We start from the raw sequence: 5960 nt of genomic DNA, 5'->3' as shown, positions 1-5960 counted from the left end.
TGCCAGGACTGGAGCCAGGAAGGTTCCTCTTTGTAAGTTCAAATCTAGCCTCAGTCACTTCCTAGGTGTGTGACTCTGGGCAAGTCACTTAACCCGGTTTGCCTCAGTTTCTTCATCTGTAAAATGAGCTGGAGAAGGAAATGAGAAATCACTGTAGTGTCTGCCAAGAAAACTCCAAATGGAGTCAAATGACTAAAATACAACTTAACAACAAAAGATTCCTACCAACTCTAAGGATGGAAAGATATTTGAAGTCATCAGATTCAATCTCCTCATTTTATAGATGAGGAAACTGAGACCCAGAAGGGTTGTGACTTGCCCAAGGTCAAATAGATGGCAAGTGGCCAATGCAAGGCTTATGCCTAGGTCTTCAAATTGAACACTTTTAACCCAGCCCTGTCAGTCTATGGCCTAATGTCTCTCTCTGACCTATGTTCTGTGTTCCAAGGGTCTTTTCAGGAGTAACATTCCACATCCTAGGGTCACTCCAACTCTGCCATTTTTTGTTCTAGCTTCCAGATTCCAGGCTACTAGAGTCAACTGTATCTATTTTGTCACTTCATTATTTGGATCTGGTTATGATGGAGACAGGGGTGGGGAGTACAGAGGAGAAAAATTGCTTCATGGTCATGGTAACAGCAGGATAGAGGAGAAGAGCATGGGAGTATACTTACCCAGAGATCTTAGCCAGAGAACCAAGAAGTTCAGTAAAAGTCCTCCTAGCTCCTTCCTCTTCTGCTAGGCAAGGGTTTCCGTAACTAGGTGACAGGCTGCCTAGGCCATAGATGCCTTCTGCCCTCAGATCCTCACTAGACCTGGTACTGATGAAAGGTAGGCCTTGGACACAACATGAGCAGGTGGACAAACCTATAAGCTCTTCAGGAGAAGGCAGGGACCATGTCCTAATCAAACATCATAAAGGAGAAGAGGGATTTTAAGGCTTAGCTCAGCAGCTGTTTCCTCTGTATAATCCTCCCTGATGTCCACAGCCATTAGTGTTCTTGGTCTCTTCAATTATTTATAGGATCATAGACTGAGCTGGAAGAACCTCAGAAACCATCTAGTCCAGCACCCTCATTTTACAGATGAGGAAAATGGGACCCAGGAAGGTTAGCAGACTTGTTATTTCATCGTTTCAGTCATGCTCGACTCTAAGAACCCATTTGGGGTTTTCTTGGTGGAGATACTGGAGTGGTTTGCCATTTCCTTCTCCAACTCATTTTACAGATGAGAAAATTGAGGCCAACAGGGGTGAGTGACCTACCCAGGGGCACACCACTAGTAGGTGTCTGAGGGCAAATATGAATTTAGGTCTTCCTGACTCCAGGCCTGGTGCTCTATCCACTGCCCCTACCTGCCCCAATGGACTTACCCAAAGTCATATAGGTGGCATTGGGTGGCAGAACAGGGATTCGAAATACAGTTGTCTGAATCTTTCCATTACATTATGCTACCTCTCTAAGATTTTTTCTGATCTTTTTCACCTTCCCTTCCTATCCTGTATCATCCTTGTTGTATCTCCCTACTAGAGTGGAATTTCTTTGGGGGGAATAACTCTGGTGAACTGAATTGCACTGAATTGGCTAGAAAGCCCAAGCCAAACACTGAAAAGAGGGGGTAAAGACAGAAGGGTACTGAGAGAACAGAGTAGGAAATTAAGGGACCCTAGAGAGCACTGGGCTGGCTGGCAACTGGAATGGGGCAAAGGAAGGGGGTTTATAAAGTGCCCAGGGACCATGGGCCTACTCTGATTTAACAGGGGCAGGATTGCAATGTTATCTTCAGTGTCGGCTTTGCCTTCCTCAGGGCTAGAAAGGGATCTCTCCTTGGGCTAAGTTAAGCTCAGGGATGCAACCACTTTTATTGGATAAATTCTATTGCCCTAGGCAGGGGTCCCAAGAAAGACTAAACTGGACCCCATAGTGGGGGGGACCTTCCTGGGGTTCCTGGCTGTTGAATTTAGATTGCTCTCCTCCCTGGAAATATGAGAGCCTTTGAATTCTGCTGAATCAGCAAGACTTGAGGGTCTCCTAGGGCCATCTACTCTATATTCATGCCCCAACTGACTTGTCCTTTCACTCTAACTCCAAATTGAGGGAAGCTTAAAGGTATGGTAGAAAGAGCCCTGGAATAAGAAGCAGAAAAATGGGATTTTATTCCCTATTGTACCCTGTGGGGCTTTGAACAAGTCATTCCCTCTCCTGTGCCTCAGTTTCCTTGTTAGTAAAATGAAAAGACTGGACTAGATATCCTCTGACTTTGTATGTTCTCTTTTTTAAGGTTCCTCCCAGCTCTGATAGTCTATTTTCTGAAGTTCCTTCTAGCTCTCACATCCCATGAGAACAGAATGGTAAACTCAGTCAAGAAGACCCAGATTCAAATCCTGCATCTATACCAATTTTGTGACTTTAGGCAAATCACTTAACCTCTCGATTTCTTTATCTATAATCTGAGAATAATTATAATGCCTACACCCAAAAGGATGTTATAAGGACTGAATAAATGAATGAATGAAAATGCATTTGTTAAATACTTACTATGTGCCAGTTGTGATTAGAGCTACAAATACAGGCAAGCAAGACAGTCCCTTCCCTCAAGGACCTTTTATTCTAATACGGAAGGACCACGTTATTGGAGGTTGGGGGAGCGGTAGAACTGGACCGATAGGAGAAGGGTACTTACAAGGTGAGATGCCTGAAAGGCAGGGTAAGTGCAGATGAGGTGAAAACTCAAATAATAAAATGTATTAAAAAGGATTTTGCAGAATTTAAAATGCTATATAAATGTGAGCTGTCATTTTGTTCAAGAATCCTTCTAGCTCTGAATTTATGGTCTATGTTCTAAGCTAGCCACACAATCCGACCCCCGTGCTCCATCAGTAGGTCAACAAGCATTTATTCATCAATTATTAGGTACCAAGCACTAATTATCAGGGATACAAAGAAAGGCAAAAACTGTTGCTCTCCTCAAGGAACTTCCAGTCTAGTGGGGAGAGGGAGGAAGAGAAAAATGAAAATTACTTAGGTACATGCAAAGTACATACAGAGTAGATAAAAGGTGGTCTCAGAAGGAATGACCCTAGCAACTGGCTAGGGCCCAAAGTGGGAAGGAACCAGGAAAGTTCCCCTCCTCTCTGCCTGAAGACTGGAGGATTTGAGCTGAGTTTGCAAGGAAGTTAGGGAGAATAAGTAAGGACTGGAAATGAAGTAGGTGCCCATCCCTTGGGAAATGACTAAACACATTGTGGTACATAAATATAATGAAATATTAATATTCTGTAAGAAATGGTAAATGTGATAGACATGGAGAAATATGAAAATACTTTTACCTGTATACTGATGCAAAATGAAGTAAGCAGAACCAGGACAGCAATATACAAAATGACTAAAATAAAAGAAATAGAAGAAGAAGAAGAGGAAGATAGAAACAATGCCACAAAATTATCATGATCAAACTTGGTCCTAAAGAGGAAACAGGAGATGACACCTCTCTGGCTTCTTTAGATGGGGAGAGGGGAGGGGTGCTGTCTCTCAGTGCATGTAATTTTTTCAATATGTTCATTAATTTTGATTTTTTTTCTTCCTCTTTTTTATTCTTTATTTTAAGGGATGGCTCTCCAGGAAGGAGTAGGAAGAGGGATTAGTGGGAAATCTAAGTAGTATGAATACATGCATACATATATATGTAAAACAATTAAAATTTATTTTTAAGAAAGAATGTAAGCGGAAGTCCTTAGGCCTCAGTTTCCTCAACTGTAAAATAAGGAAACTGAACTAGATGGTTTCTGAGATCTCTTCCAGCTCTGAATCTATGATACCATGAGTCATTGTTATCAGATAAGCATTGTGAACCCAGAGGCAGTATGGTATGGTGAATCAATAGCTGGGCCTGGAATCAAGAAGTCCTGGGTTCAAGACCTGAGACAAATGAACTGTGTACCCTTGGCAAATTAATCCCAGCACTTAGCACAGTGCCTGGAACATGCTTAATAAATGTTTATTGAATTGAACTTAACCTCTCCACGTCCCATGGAATAACCTAAGCCTGTAAATGACAGATGATTGCCTGTTTGCATCAAACACAGAGAGTATTTCACTTAATGTAGGGAGAAAATGAGTCTCTGTTTGCCACTTTTTGGAAAAAATCAGACAGTGCTACTGCTTATGATTTGGACTTCAGTTGACCTTGAATTTGGTGTGAGGCAAAAACCACTTGTTTCGTGGAAGAGCTCCTAGGTAACCTCTTCATAGACATTTTAGTTTCTAATGGTGTTTGCCATGGCAGTAGAAAGGAAGGAAGGAGATGAGGATTTATTAAATGCCTCCTACATGTCACAGGTTTTTAAAATATTATTTCACTTGATCCTGGGAGGGAAGTACTATTATTATCCCTATTTTATAACTGAGGAAACTAAGACAAAGATTGTGACTGGCCCAGGGTCACACATGTAACAGGTATTTGAGATAAGATTTGAACTCAGTTCTACCTGACTGTTTCTGGAGTTCAGATGGAAGAATTCTCTATAGATCAATGAAGCATTAATTAAGTATTTATTATATGCCAGGCACTAGGCTAAGCATTGGGATAAAAAGAAAAGCTAACAACACTTCCTGCCCTTGAAGAGTTCACAGTCCGATGGAGGAGACAATATAGAAGCTAAATACAGGATAAATAGGAAATAATCAACAGAGGGAAGGTCTGAGGATTTGGCCAGATTGGAAAAGGCTTCCTGGAGAAGGTGAGATTTTAGCTGGGATTTGAAGGAAGCCAGGAGGTGGAGATGAGAAAGGAGAGCATTCCAGGCATGGACGACAGCTAATGAAAGTGCCCCAGCTCAGGATATGGAGTGCCTTGTATGAGGAACAGCTGGTGTCACTGGATTGAAGAGTACCTGAGGAGGGATGGGGAGGATGGAAGGTGGAAGAAGACTGGAAAGGTGGGAGGGGGCAGGTTTAGAAGGGTTGTGAATGCCAAACAGAGGATTTGGGGTTTTATCCTAGAGGTGATGGGGAGCCACTTCAGTAGGTGGTGACACAGTCAGACTTGCATTTTAGGAAAATCACTTTGGTGACTGCATGGAAGGAGATTTTTAGTGCAGTGCTCCAGGGAGCTGTCCTTTTCCCTATACTGGAGCATGAACATGAACTGGAGCAGGTAGGGAGACTTGAGACAGGCAGAGCAACCACTAAGGCTTTTCAATAGTTCAGGCATGACATTATAAGGGCCTGCATCAGAGTGGTGACAGTGTCAGAGGAAAGAAGAGGGCATATCCAAGAGATGTTGCAAAGGTGAAGTCAGCAGGCTTTAGCAAGAGATTGAATAGCCAGGTAAGAGAGAGTGAGAAGTGTGTGTGTGTGTGTGTGTGTGTGTATGTATGTATATGTGTGTGTACACATATATATGAATGTATATATACACATGTGTGTATGTATATGTGTGTATATGGTATATCACAGAATGTCAAAGTTGAAATGGACCCCAGAGACCAATCATTCAAATACATTCTTCTTTTCCCCCGACTAAGTGTCCCTAGCTTCTCCCAACAATCTTCGTAAGACATTCTGCTGAGGCTCTTTACCATCTTGTCTTTCCTCCTTGGGATGTTCTCTGTCTCATCAATCACTTTCATAAAATGTGACATCCAGAATATAATACAGTCTTCCAGGTGTGATCTGACCAGATCAGAATCTAGGGAATTATGGGAATTATGTACCCACTGAATGTAGTCTGGGATCAAATTAGCTTTTGTGGTTGCCGTAACACACTATGGACCTGATATCATTTTCAGATAATCTAGCTACGTGTACCCCAATTTGTATGTGTGGCATTCATTTTTTTAAACTCTGGACCAGAAGTATGGCCCTCTAGGTCCACAAGGGCAGCCCTTTGACTGAATCCAAATTTCATAGAACAAAAGGGCCACACTTGAGGACACATAAGATATATGGCCTCGAGACCAA

This window comes from Notamacropus eugenii, chromosome 5 (assembly GCF_028372415.1).
Source record: "Notamacropus eugenii isolate mMacEug1 chromosome 5, mMacEug1.pri_v2, whole genome shotgun sequence".
Taxonomy (NCBI): domain Eukaryota; kingdom Metazoa; phylum Chordata; class Mammalia; order Diprotodontia; family Macropodidae; genus Notamacropus; species Notamacropus eugenii.
This window is presented reverse-complemented; position numbering follows the sequence as displayed.